Raw genomic sequence first — 14,248 nt, 5'->3', positions numbered from 1 at the left:
CTGTGACACCCTCTGTGTGTGTGTGTGTGACATCCCCTTTGTAGAAGGATGCCAGTCATGATAGCTTGGGGCCCACCCTACTGACCAGCAACCCATTTCCAAATAAGGCCATATTCTGAGGTACTGCAAGCAGTTAGTACTTCTTATGAATTTTCAGAGGACATAATTCAGCCACCTGTCTAGGCATGAGAAAGCTAGGATATTACCCTCACAGTCTCAACCCTACTACCTGAGGACTGTTTCGGGGTCATGGACTCCCTGACTTTCTCACCCTGCCCTAAGGTAGCCCAAGAGAAACCCTCAGATGCGGTGTCACAGGATCTTGTGAAAGAACACGAGGAGTATGTCCTACAATGCCAAGTGTCTGCTATTTTCTGCTCCAGGATACCTGTAAGATAAGAGTAGGAGTAGATTGCTTCTGCCTAGAGTGCTAGGTTGAAAAGGTACTGAGGTGAAGACTGTGATTGATTGTTGATGTCTACTATGGGCACAGGACAGCCAAGAGAAGCTTGCATGCCATGTGTTGGCCATTTCTTCTGCCAGCTGTATCTGAATGGGATTGTCCTGCTTTGTAGAAACTGAGGGTCTGGAATTTAAGCAGTATAATGCTTCATTTTATTATGCTTTGCTTTATTGCACTTTGCAGATATTGCATTTTTTACAGACTGAAGGTTTGCGGCAATCCTGCGTCAAGCACAACTCTCAGTGCCAGTTTTCAAACAGCGCTTGTTCCCTTCATGTGTCATGTCTCATTAATTCTTGTGATATTTCAAACACCTGTACTATTACCATATTTATTGTGGAGATCTGTGATCAGTGATCTTTGATGTTGCTATTACGAAAGGATTTCAGATGATAGTTAGCATTTTTTACCAAAGACTATTTTTAATTAGGACATCTGCACTATTTCTTTACACATGATGCCACTGCACTCATAATAGGCTACAGTTCAGTTCAGTTCAGTCGCTCAGTCGTGTCCAACTCTTTGCGACCCCATGGACTGCAGCACGCCAGGCCTCCCTGTCCGTCACCAACTCCTGGAGTTTACCCAAACTCATGTCCATTGAGTCGGTGATGCCATCCAGCCATTCATACTCTGTCATCCCCTTCTCCTCCCGCCTTCAATCTTTCCCAGCATTAGGGTCTTTGCAAATGAGTCAGTTCTTCGCATCAGGTGGCCAAAGTATTGGAGTTTCAGCTTCAACATCAGTCCTTCCAATAAATATTCAGAACTGAGTTCCTTTAGGATGAACTGGTTGGATCTCCTTGCAGTCCAAGGGACTCTCAAGAGTCTTCTCCAATGCCACAGTTCAAAAGCATCAATACTTTGGTGCTCAACTTTCGTTATAGACCAACTCTTACATCCATACATGACTACTGGAAAAACCATAGGTTTGACTAGATGGACCATTGTTGGCAAAGTAATGTCTCTGCTTTTTAATATGCTGTCTAGTTTGGTCATAACTTTTCTTCCAAGGAGCAAGCGTCTTTTAATTTCATGGCTGTAGTCTCCATCTGCAGTGATTTTGAAGCCCCCCCAAAAATAAAGTCTGTCACTGTTTTCATTGTTTCCCCAAGAGTCTAAAGGTGGATAGGCAAGGTCAACCAGGCAGTTTGGAAGATGTAAGAAAACAATATTTCTTCTAAAACAAAAACTAATCTTCATATGCTTTATGTCCTGTTCTGTTTCATCTTCACAATCCTATGAATTAGGGTCTATTAGCCTTCTTTCCAATTTTACAGATGAGGAAACAGGCTCAGAGGAGTTAAGCAATTTATCTGAGCTCACACAGTATGGAGCTGGCATACAAACTCAGGGGTCCTGACCTCAGAAATGGGCCACTCTACTGCCAACTCTCACATCCATACATGACTACTGGAAAAACCATAGCTTTGACTACTAGATGGACCTTTGTTGGTAAAGTAATGTCTCTGCTTTTTAATAAGCTGTCTAGGTTGGTCCACTTTCCTTCCAAGGAGTAAGCGTCTTTTAATTTCATGGCTGCAGTCACCATCTCCAGTGACTTTGGAGCCCCCCAAAATAAAGTCTGACACTGTTTCCACTGTTTCCCCATCTATTTCCCACGAAGTGATGGGACCAGATGCCATGATCTTTGTTTTCTGAATGTTGAGTTTTAAGCCAAGTTTTTCACTCTCCTCTTTCGCTTTCATCAAGAGGCTCTTTAGTTCTTCTTCTCTTTCTGTCTTAAGGGTGGTGTCATCTGCATATCTGAGGTTATTGATATTTCTCCCAGCAATCTTGATTCCAGCTGTGCTTCATCCAGCCCAGAATTTCTTATGATGTACTCTGCATATAAGTTAAATAAGCAGGGTGACAATATACAGTCTTGACGTACTCCTTTCCCGATTTGGAACCAGTCTGTCGTTCCATGTCCAGTTCTTTTTTTTTTTTTTTTTTTTTTCAGTGTTACAGCTCTATTTTATTTAGAAGATAGCAGGAGAATCCATCCTTGAAGCGTGAGGGCATGCCAACCCAAAGACTTGAAGAGAAGAGAGTGGAGGAGCACGTGGGAGAGGGGGAGAGAGAGAGAGCGCATGCATGCAGGAGAGGAACAGAGAGAGAGAGCGCGCGCACACGCACGCAGGACAGAAAGAGAGAGAGAGAGAGCACACGCACGCAGGAGAGAGAGCGCGTGCTTTGGCTCCTCCTTTTATATGTTTTTGCCTCCACCCGGGCCTGCCCTATGCTAATTGGGCTTAGCCAGGAGTGCTCTTCCTTCTACCTGAAGTCTTCACTCTGGTCTTCGGGCCCTCCTTTGACCTTCCTTGTTTTTTTAGCCACTGCCATTTTGGACTCCATTTCCCTATTCTAACTACCTAACATTCCCCCCTCAAGAGATGGGAGGCCCAATTCTTTGGGAATAGGGGCGTCGAGGTCTTTCTGGCTACTTCCTGCTGAACTGGGGTGGCGAGGGGTATTGGGCCTCCCCCTCTTGCTAGTCTCAAGCCTGAGTCCTTATAGTGGTGTCCATCTAAGGGTGTGATATTTTTCGTGGTCAGCTGTAGTTTTATATCTTTGTTGAACTGGCACTGCAGGTTGTAGCTTGTTGATCTGGGCAGAGACAAAACGGGTTAGACAATTGACAGTTCATGGAATAATCATAAGCACCATCAATATAGCATAACAAGGACCAGTACGGGCATTAGTCAATTTTAAATTCACATCGCCAGGATGGCTCAAGTCCCTCCTTGTTCAGGGATCAGAAGATCTATCTCCTGTCTGTTTTGGAGTAAATCTCTGTCAAGCTGTGTTGGCTATTTAGAGCTATCCTGAGAAATCTTAACCTCAGAAAGTAGATTTTGGGGGTGTTCATTAGAATGGCACTCATTGGTAGTCCTGAATAGGTATCTGAGATCTCCCAGGGGCTCACAGGTGTATTGAGTGTCCTCTTCTGTCTTCTTCCATGGCTTGACTCGTGAGTAGTGAATCCAGGAGTCATGTCCTGGTACCTTGACTGCTGTGGGGGTAGAAAGTATTACAGGGTAGGGGCCCTTCCATGTGGGCTGGAGTTGAGCTTTTGGGGACCCATCTTTCCAGACTTTAATTAGGACTTGAGTCCCTGGAGCATACAGTGGTGACTCTTTAGAATCTTTTGGGTCCTGGTTCATACCCCACAAGCGTATATCCTGTTGGAATTGCCCAATGGCCATGGTATAAGACTGGAGGGTCTGAACCTCTGGATCTAGGAAGAGGTCATTGACATAAACAAAAGGTCTCCCATATAGCATCTCATAAGGACTAAGACCAAGCTGTTCCTTAGGGGCAATGCGGGTGCAGAGGAGAGCTATCAGTAAAGCCTCCTTCCACCCCAGGGAGGTCTCCTGGGTTATCTTTTTTATAGCTGATTTTAAGAATTGATTGGCTCTTTCTACTTTTCCTGAAGATTGAGGCCTCCAGGCACAATGGAGATAATAAGTAATGCCCAATGCTTTTGAGACTCCTTGGGTGATCTTGGGAGTAAATAATGTCCCATTGTCACTTTGTAATGACCTGGGCAGACCAAATCTTGGAATGATTTCATGAAGCAGTTTTTTTACCACCTCCTCAGCCTTCTCAGTCTGGGTGGGAAAGCCTTCAATCCATCCTGTGAATGTATCTATCATGACTAATATGTATTTATACCCTTGAGAAACTGGCATCTGGGTGAAGTCCATCGGCCAGTCCTCTCCTGGGTAGGCCCCACGTCGTTGGATGGGCTGGGCCAGCTGGGGTCTTCGAGCTCCTTGGGGGTTGTTTAATTGGCAAGTGGGACAAGAGGAGACCACCTGTCTTATAGTTGTTTGGAAGCCTGTTCCTCTGAAGGACCTTTCTAGTAATCTTTGGAGGGCCTTTTCTCCTAAATGAGTAGTGGCATGTAAGGAGTTAACCAACTTCCATTGGAGGTTCCCAGGCAGAAAAAGGAGTCCCTCCTTTTGGAGCCACCCATATGATCTTCTTGAAAGCCCTCGCTCTTAGCTTTAAGAGTCTCACCTTCAGTATAGGAAGGACGTTCTGGCAAATTAGTCTGTGGAACTAAGGTGGCAACCCCTTTTAGGTCATGGTTCTGTAATGCTGCTCTCCTAGCTGCCTGATCAGCTGCTTGGTTCCCTCGTGCCACTTCTGTGTCCCCTTTTTGGTGTCCTTTACAGTGGGAGACTGAAACCTCAGCGGGCAGATGGACTGCCTCCAAGTCTCTAAGGATTTGATCACCATATTTGATTGGGGACCCTTGGGTGGTCAAGTGGCCCCTTTCTTTCCAAATAGCCGCATGTGCATGTAGCACCAGAAAGGCATACTTGGGATCAGTGTAAATGGCTATTCTTTTTCCTTTTCCCAGCTCTAAAGCGCGAGCCAGGGCTATGAGCTCCGCTAATTGGGCTGAAGTACCTGGTGGCAGAGGCTTAGCCTCTATGGTCTCAAAATTGGAGACTACGGCATACCCGGCTCTTCTTCTTCCATCCAAGACAAAGCTGCTTCCATCAGGGCACCAGATTTCCTCAGGGTTGGTCAGAGGATCTTCTGACAATCCCTCTCGGGGTTTTGCCCAGTGGTCCAAGGTTTCTAGACAAGAGTGAAAGGGGAGAGAGCCCTCGGGGGTAGGCAGGAGGGTGGCTGGGTTAAGAACCTCACAAGGGGATATAGTGAGCCCTGGGTTTTCCATCAGCATTACTTGATATCTGAGGAGTCTTTGATCAGACATCCATAAATGGCCTCTCCCATTTAGGAGTTGTTTTACTTGGTGGCTGGTAAAAATAGTTAGTTTGCCCCCAAAGGAGAGTTTTAAAGCATCTTCTATCATGATTGCAATAGCTGCAAGATTTCGAAGGCAGGGGGGCCAGCCTCGGGTAGTTGGATCGAGCTTTTTGGATAAGTAAGCTACAGGCTGGGGCTCAGACCCCAACCTTTGAGTTAACACTCCCAAGGCTATTCCCTCTCTTTCATGGACATAAAGTTGGAATGCTTTTTCTGGGTCTGGCAACCCAAGGCAGGTGCCTGTGTTAAGGCCTGGTTTAGTGTAGCCTCTGCCTTCTTTTGAGGAGTTCCCCACATCAGTGGGATTGAATCATCTCGTCCCTTTAAGCTTTCATATAAGGGCTGGGCAGTTAGACCATAGTTGGGTATCTAGATTCTACAATATCCAGTTAGTCCCAGGAAAGCTCACAATTGTTTTCGAGTCGTGGGGGAGGGCAACTGGAGGATTCTTTGTACCCGATCAGAGGACAGGCTCCTGGACCCGTGTGTAATCTGAACTCCCAGGTAAGTGACCTTTGTCTCGACCATCTGTGCCTTAGCACGGGAGACTTTATATCCCCTTTCTGCCAAGAAGTTTAGAACCTGAATTGCATGTTGTTGGGCACTTTTCTCATCTGGAGAGCAGATTAGTAGGTCATCTACGTATTGTAATATTTTTCCATTAGGTCCCAGGTCCAGATCTAGGAGATGCCTGCTAAGGGCCTGTCCAAACAGGTGGGGGCTATCTCTGAACCCCTGAGGAAATACTGTCCAAGTCATCTGTTGGCGTTTTTCTCTTGGGGCCTCCCACTCAAAGGCAAAAAGATATTGGGATTCTTTAGCCAGTGGTATGCAAAAAAAAAAATGCATCTTTGAGATCCAAGACTGTAAACCACTTGGTACTGGGTGGGATTTCTCCCAAGATTACATAGTGATTGGGTGCTGTGGGATGGAGGGGGACTACAGCTTCTTTTATGATCCGGAGATCTTGAACCATTCGCCGCGTTCCATCTTTTTTCTTTACTGAGAGGATTGGGGTGTTACATGGTGAACTGGTGGGGACCAATAGCCCACAAGCAGGGAATTTATTTATTAAAGGCTGTAGTCCCTCCCGAGCCTCTCTTTTGAGAGGGTATTGTTTCCGGTTAGGAAACCGAGTGGGATCTCGGAGGACAATGATGACCGGTTCGGCTTGGTAGGCTCGTCCAGGAATCCCCTGGTCCCTCATCTGGGGGTTAATTTTGTCTTCCCATGGTTTTTGGTCCCTCTCTATTGAAGGTGTAATGGGTTGCTCAGTAGTAACCAGGAGCTGTAGAGCTCTAGGGGCTGAAAAACTTCCCATCACAAGGGTGGTTCCCAGTTTAGTGAGTATATCTCTTCCCAATAAGGGAGTAGGACACTCAGGGACCACCAGAAACTGGTGGGAAAATATTTGTCCATCCCAGCAACAAAGAAGTGCTCGGGTGAATCTTTTAGTAGTTACTTTTCCTGTAGCACCCAAAATGGTACAGGTTTGAGAGGAGAAGGCTCCGGAGTAGGAGATCAAGACAGAGTAGGTAGCCCCTGTGTCAACCAAGAAATTTTCTGACCTACCTGCCACATCCAGTTGCACCCTTGGCTCCAGCCCCATGATGGTTATCTGTGACAGGTGGGCTGGCTGGAGTGGGCCGCTTCAGTCCTCTTGAACCATCATGAGGATAGGCTTGGCGCTTGACCTTGAGGCTCTTGGGTCCCGAGGGCAGAGTGCCGCCCATCGTCCCAGTTGATGGCATTTGTGGCAAGCCGTTCTAGGAGACTTGGACGCTCTTTGGCCCAATGCCCCGCCTGTCTACAAATCAGGCATTTGTCTCTTGCCTTGTCCTTCAAGGACTCGGGGTTTGCCATGGGGCTTCTCTGGAGGGCGGCCAGCATCTGGGCATGCCTTGTCTCTTTCTTTCTGTCCTTCTCCTGGGCCTTAGCCTCCTTCTCCTGTTCTCTGTTATAAAAGGTATTGGTGGCTGTCTGGACTATCTCATCTAAAGAGGCAGTGGGGTCCTGCTGTTGTAGCTGTTGTAACTTAATTCTGATATCTGATGCACATTGGGACAGGAATTTGTCCTTTAAAATCACCTGTCCCTCATAAGAGTCTAAGTCCAGATTGGTAAACTTTTGGAGTGCCTCTTTTAGCCTTTCCAGAAAGGTGATGGGGTTCTCATTGTGCTCCTGAGTTATTGCTGAGACCCGGGCACAGTCCCACAAGTAATAGGCTTCCTTTTGTTTCCATAGGTAGACTTCCTTAGGGGTAAGTCTTTCTGAAGCTTATCCTACCCAGAACTGTTGCAACCTGAGAGCCAGGCATCCCCGGGTGAGGGTGCAGATCCCGAGGCAGGCTGAGGCGTGACAGCCTCCTAGAGATCGAATCCCCGGGCAGGTTGAGGCGTGACGGCCTCCCGAGAATTGGGTCCCTGGGCAGGTCGAGGCGTGACGACCTCCTGGGACCCCTGGGACTAGTGGATCCTCGAGCAGGTTGAGGCGTGACAACCTTTCGAGGACCAGATCCCTAGGCAGGTCAAGGCATGATGACCTCCTGGGACCCCCAGACTGGAGTTGGGCATTCCCAAGATCTCCAGTGTGACCAGTGCTGGGTAGAATTAAGGTGTTTGTAACTCATTGCTAGTTTGCCCACCATGGACGGGAAGAGACATGATGTAGGCTCATCCTACCTAGTACTGTTGCAACCTGAGAACCAGGCGTCCCCGGGTGAGGGTGCAGATCTCCAGGCAGGCTGAGGCGTGACAGCCTCCTAGAGATCGAATCCCCGGGCAGGTTGAGGCGTGACAGCCTCCCGAGAATTGGGTCCCTGGGCAGGTCGAGGCGTGACGACCTCCTGGGACCCCTGGGACTAGTGGATCCTCGAGCAGGTTGAGGCATGACAACCTTTCGAGGACCAGATCCCTAGGCAGGTCAAGGCGTGATGACCTCCTGGGACCCCCGGACTGGAGTTTGGGCATCCCCAAGGTCTCCAGTGTAACCAGTACTGGGCAGGATTAGGGGGTTGGATATTATAGAGTATTTCCCTCCCAAGGCCAGCTATTTTCTGGTTGTCTCTCCAGAAGATTGTAGAGGCAACCTTGTGGGTCTGGATGGGGCTCAGGCAGAGACCATGAAACAGGAGGGAAGGGGGCAGAGCACAACCTTGGAAAGAATGACATAGCACAAGGGCATAATGTACACCAACTGAAACCGAGTCCAAGATGAAAAGTCAAATTCAGGTACTTAATCCCCAATCTATAAGCCAACAGACACACCCAGAGGTGGGTGGTTCCCCAGTGGTAGGGATGATCCTCCCACTCATTAGCATGTGAATTCCATCCCTTCACAAAACCTAGCCAGGCCTATTTCCCTGGCCCCAGCCCTTGCCCTTGGCAATGGTTCACACCCTGAAGAGTGGCTTCTCTCTGGATCCTAACAAATCCCCCTCCCTTTGTCTCTCAATGAATTTTTTGCAATGAGACATCAGGGCCTGAGTTTCATTAGTTTTGGCCGAGCTTGAGTCCCGGGAGAGAGCTGAAGGACAGGAGGAAAAAGCAGTGGGAAAAACGTGCCAAGGAATCGCCTTCATAGCCCTCCAGAAAATTTGCTAAATATCTGACCGGTGCTCACAATTTCATTGGTCTGATCCTTGGCACAGAGAAGAGAAAGGACAGAAGAACCCCCACTGGCTTGTGTAACAGCTACTGGGGCTCAGCAGATAGCGCCTTTGGGACATGCTGAGGAGTAGCCTCTCCAGAGTCCCTCAATTGTGCCCCCTGCTGCCCACCTGTTCGCAGGAGGTTTGAGGGAACGAGAAACAAGAGATTGTAAAGGAATTAAGATTTCATTAGGCATGTCCCTCCAGCGAGGACCTCTTACCTTAACCAGAGGTCTTCTGGGATCTGAGACTGGGCCATGTGAGCTTTCTGCCGAGTTTGTTTTCCGCTGTCCCGGTTTCCAGCACGATGGGCTTTCCCCTGCGCTGGATTTTCTTCGCGTTCTGCCTCTACTGCGGGAGCTTCGCTGAGTTGGGCTCCGGCTGTGCCTGGCCTCTTCCGCTTGGAGGTTGTTTCAGCCAGGTTACATCCGAGTCACGGCACCATAGATGTCACGCGAGTGTGTGTTCCTCGGTTCTTTGTCTCGTCACAACAAAGATTTGGAGCAACGGACATTAAAGCCCTTGGCGCGTCACAGCTCTCAGGTCTTGGACAAACTGTGTTATAGCTCTTAGGCAAATCAGTGTTACAGCTCTATTTTATTTAGAAGATAGCAGGAGAATCCATCCTTGAAGCGTGAGGGCATGCCAACCCAAAGACTTGAAGAGAAGAGAGTGGAGGAGCACGTGGGAGAGGGGGAGAGAGAGAGAAAGAGCGCACGCATGCAGGAGAGGGAGAGAGAGAGAGAGAGCACACGCACGCGGGAGAGAGCCCATGTCCAGTTCTAACTGTTGCTTCCTGACCTACATACAGATTTCTCAAGAGGCAGGTCAGGTGGTCTGGTATTCCCATCTCTTCCAGAATTTTCCACAGTTTATTGTGATTCACACAGACGAAGGCTTTGGCATAGTCAATAAAGCAGAAATAGATGTTTTTCTGGAACTCTCTTGCTTTATCGATGATCCAAGGGATGTTCACAATTTGATCTCTGGTTCCTCTGTCTTTTCTAAAGCCAGCTGGAACATCTGGAAGTTCACAGTTCACATACTGTTGAAGCCTGGCGTGGAGAATTTTGAATATCACTTTACTAGCATGTGAGATGAGTGCAGTTGTGCGATAGTTTGAGCATTCTTTTGCATTGCCTTTCTTTGGGATTGGAATGACAACTGACCTTTTCCAGTCCTGTGGCCACTGCTGAGTTTTCCAAACTTGCTGGCATATTGAGTGCAGCACTTTGACAGCATCATGTTTCAGTATTTGAAATGGCTCAACTGGAATTCCATCACCTCCACTAGCTTTGTTCATAGTGATGCTTCCTAATTCCAGGATGCCTGGCTTTAGGTAAGTGATCACACCCTGATTATCTGGGTTGTGAAGATCTTTTTTGTACAGTTCTGTGTATTCTTGCCTCCTCTTGTTAATATCTTCTGCTTCTGTTAATAATAGACTACAGTATGGTGTAAATACAACTTTTATATGTACTTGGGAACCAAAAAGTTTATGTGACTCGCTTTATCACGATATTCACTTGACTGCAGTGGTCTGAAACTAAACCCGCCAGATCAACCCGGTGTGTCTGTCATCTGAGGTGCAGTCTGGGCAGACAGGAGGAAACCTGATTGCCAAGAGGTGCTGAAAAGTCTGAAGGACTAAAGCTATTGAAGGTGCAGACATAAAGCTTTAGCTGGTGCTAATTGTCACCCAATGTCTCCAAGTTCCTTTCCTGGCCTCAGGTTCACACCGCCTTAGAAATGGCCTGGTAAACAGAGCACAGAGCTTGACCTGTGGCCAGTGGCCAGGCCAGGCGAGATGCAGAGCTTGTTCACAGAGCTCTGCGTTCCTTTTCTCTGCAACTCAGGGCTGATTCTGAAATGACTGTTGGCTGAGCCCGCATGCCTGTGATGGGCTAGGAAATCGCTTCTGAGTTTTGTTTTTCCACCAACAAAGGGCTGCTAGGTAAGGGCCTGAGGACACGAACAGTACAGGGAAGGCAGGTAGAGAAATCAGGTGTGCAAAGCAGGAAGGGAAGAGCGCGTCACTCAGGGCAGTTCTGGGGTGAGAGCAGAGTGGAAGTAGAGACAGACAGAGAAGGGTGGCAAGGTCACCCTCACGTCAGGGCTTAGATCATACAAGGCCGTATGGTTGTTGTTGTTCAGTCGCTAAGTCATGTCCAACTCTCTGCAACCCGACCGACAGTGGCCTGCCAGGCCTCCCTGTCCCTCCCTGTCTCCCGGAATTTGCCCAAGTTCATGTCCATTGAGTCGGTGATGCCATCCAGCCATCTCATCCTCTGCTGCCCTCTTCTCCTTTTGCCGTATACAAGGCAGTATAAGCCATGTGAAATACTTCAACTTTTATCCTGAGATCAACAGGAACCATAGACCAGATTTAATCAGAGGATGTACCCACTTACTTCTGCATCAGGGTGCTCACCTCAACCCTCTCAGTCTGGAAAGAAAGTAACCCTTTCTTCATCCATCAGGACTCTGTGACAGGTCAAGATTGAGCTTCAAGGCACTTGTTTACAGAGGGCTACAGGAAGCAGGAAGCTGTCCCAGCTTCTGTAGGGCCATTAAGAAATGTCACAAATAGTCAGACAGAAAGATACTGTGATGCCATTCTGGTTTCACAGAAATGGCAAACATCCATAAAGGAATCCTGCCATGAGGGTGCCCTTGCAGGAAGCCACAGGACAAATGGGACCTGCCAATAGGCAGGAGATGGTGTGGATGCTGTCAGAGCAGCAGACGCCTTCTAAACAGGTGGTCTCCCTGCCGGCTACATTTTTCAGGACAGGTAGATAGCATTGCCCACAGTTTATAAGGAGGAAGCTAAGACCCATGCGCCCCAGAACACACAGCTGCTAAGTGACAAAGCCAGGCCTGTCTGATCCCCAAATCCATCCTCTTTCCTGACCTCACAAGTTTTTTGCTGCCTGACTCTTTCAAGACCGCGGCACTGCCCCTTGTATTTGCATCTTCTGGTGAGGTTTGTCTATAGCAGCTACTGGCAGGGAGTGCCAAAGGGACTCCAGCCACCCCAGGATTACAGACATCAAGCTTAGCATCATCAAGGAGAAAAGGGCTTCCCTCTCCTCAGTTCCCAGAGACCCATCAGGGAAAAACTCTGGTCTTGTTTGGGTCACATGCTCCCTCCTGAACCAATCACAAGGAATCACAGTGCTCTGAGTGGTCAGCCCCTTTAGACAAGCTGGGGTACCATGAAGGACATTCTCCCAACTCAAAACCACAGGTAGGTGTTTGATCTTGGAAGGTCAGGGATAACTTCCCAGAGGAAGTGGCCACTGCACTGAGACTGGAAGGATGAGTTGGAATGTTCCAGGCAAAGAGGCAGAGCAACAGTGTTCAGACAGAGGGACGGGCAATGCCAGAGCCCCAGGGATGCTCCAGAGTCCATCTGGTTCACAGTCACATCCCCATTCCTAGTGCACGCCCAGCCTCCTTCCAACCAGTCCTCAGAGAATGCTTTAGGAATAAAATCCACAGTTGGCTGTGTGGTCTCAGACAAGTCACTTGCCCTCTCTGAACTTCAGCTTCCTTCTCAACCTGGTGGTTTCATCATCCTAACCTTCCAGGACTATACAAGAAGTCCAATTTGATCAGTCCTCAAATATTCAGCAAGCACCTCCTGAGTGCTTAGCACCCTACCAGGCCTGCAGAAGACCAGGCCTGGCATGGAAAAGCAAAGCATGCCCGGGGTCCAGTGCACAGGGCTGGACCTGAAGCCAGAAATCAGAAGCTGTCCGGGGGAGAGGGCAGGACGAACGGAGAGGCTCATGGATGGTGAGGGCAGACTGTGGGCATTCTGCTCAGTTCGCAGTGGAGCAGTTTGTTAGCAATTCGTGCCTTAACTTCTGACCTCCCCACCCCCATCTCCTGCTTCCCACCCTCCACCCTCCACTGAGTCTGTGCCTGGGCCACTCAAGCCAGCAGGCGGGGGAACAGGATGTTTCTTCCTATGCTTTTGTCTCACAATTTCATAACCTGAATAACAGGTTGAGGTAATCCTAGAAACAAGGAGAAAGGAAACTGTTCGGGGTCTGGGAGGCTGCAGAGAGAACTCTTGCCTCACCTTTCGTGCCTGCCCTAGGTGCTTTTCCCCTTCCTGCCCCACCTTCAGCAGGCCTGGCCTGGGCTCCAGACCCTCCCACTGCTGGCTGGCAGGATGGGCCACCAGGGGACTCAGGAGCCCAGCGAGCTCTGAAGGGCTGACTGGGTCACCAGGGACTTGGCCAGGAGGGACGTCAGGCCGGAAGAGCCCTCGCCGCCCCCACCCCTGAAGCCAGAGCCCTGCTCGCCGTGGCTCCAGAGGGAGAGGCTAGCCCCCTGCCCAGGTACATGCCCCCTGCCCTCTGCCTGTCTCTCTCGCTCCCTCTGAAGCTGGGAATGAGCCTGTCATGAGGACTTACCCTCTGTCTCTCTCATCCTGTTCCTGTCTCTCTGCTCTGTCTCCTTTCTCTCCCTCTGTCTCTGTATCTCTGCCATGTTCCTCTCCCTCTTGTCCTTGTTTTTGTCTCTCTAGTCTCTATCTCCATCAGTATCCATGTCTGTCCCTTCGTCTGTCAGACCCTGTCGCCGTCCTTCCATCTTGTCCGGCCCCCAGGTCTCTTGGCTCCTCCACACATGGGGGACCCCACAGAAGGTCCTTTAAGCCTCATCCAGGAGCCTGGGCTGCTTTCTGTAGGAAATATTCTGAGAACATTCAAGAGCACAGTGGGGCTTCCCCGGTGGCTCCATGGTTAAGAATTCACCTGCCAAGGCAGGAGACGGGTTCAGTCCCTGATCTGGGAAGATCCCACATGCTGCGAAGCAACTAAGCGCTGTGCCACAACTATTGATTGAACCTGTGCTCTAGAGCCTGAGAGCTGCAGCTCCTGAGGCCCGTGCACCCTAGATCCCGTGCTCGTCAACAACAGAAGCCACCGCAATGAGCAGCCAGAGCGCCGCAGCTAGAGAGCAGCTCCCGCTTGCCACAGCTAAAGGAAAGCCTGCCTAGCAAAGACCCAGCACAGCCAAAACCTTATTTATTTATTTAATTTAAGGGTATATTTTTTTTATCTTAAAAAAAAAAAAAGCTTAGTAATACAAATTTCAGAAATTTAAAGTCCTACAATATTCCGGGTGAGGCCAGGTGATGGCTCAGCTTTCTCACCTGGAAGGTCTTAGTGGGTAGAGGGCCAGGGTGGGTGGGAGGATTTTTCATTATTCTCGAAAGGAAATATGGGTTGCATTTGCTGTTGCCGCTGATGAAATAACAAGGACTGACCCAACCTGACCACCTCGGTACCAGGTGTGTCCAGGTCTTCTGTCTCCTGTCTGGATCCTTG

General features: G+C 49.0%; 1 protein-coding gene across 6 annotated transcripts in view; it reads left to right on the top strand.

Moving 5' to 3' along the window:
• FAM3D (FAM3 metabolism regulating signaling molecule D) overlaps positions 1–14,248 on the top strand; it is an 80,075-nt gene that overhangs the window by 35,769 nt on the left and 30,058 nt on the right. The window contains exon 1 of one of the 6 annotated variants that reach the window (XM_040246525.1): positions 12,933–13,255. The exons of the other annotated variants lie outside the window; for them this stretch is intronic. The gene's annotated coding sequence lies outside the window, so the exon portion shown is untranslated. Of the gene's footprint in view, positions 1–12,932; positions 13,256–14,248 lie in introns of those variants that run through there. 6 annotated transcript variants of the gene reach the window in all.

Source organism: Oryx dammah, unplaced genomic scaffold (genome assembly GCF_014754425.2).
Source record: "Oryx dammah isolate SB20612 unplaced genomic scaffold, SCBI_Odam_1.1 HiC_scaffold_9, whole genome shotgun sequence".
Taxonomy (NCBI): Eukaryota; Metazoa; Chordata; class Mammalia; order Artiodactyla; family Bovidae; genus Oryx; species Oryx dammah.
Note: the sequence above shows the minus strand (reverse complement) of the source record. Positions and strands in the feature narration are given on the sequence as shown.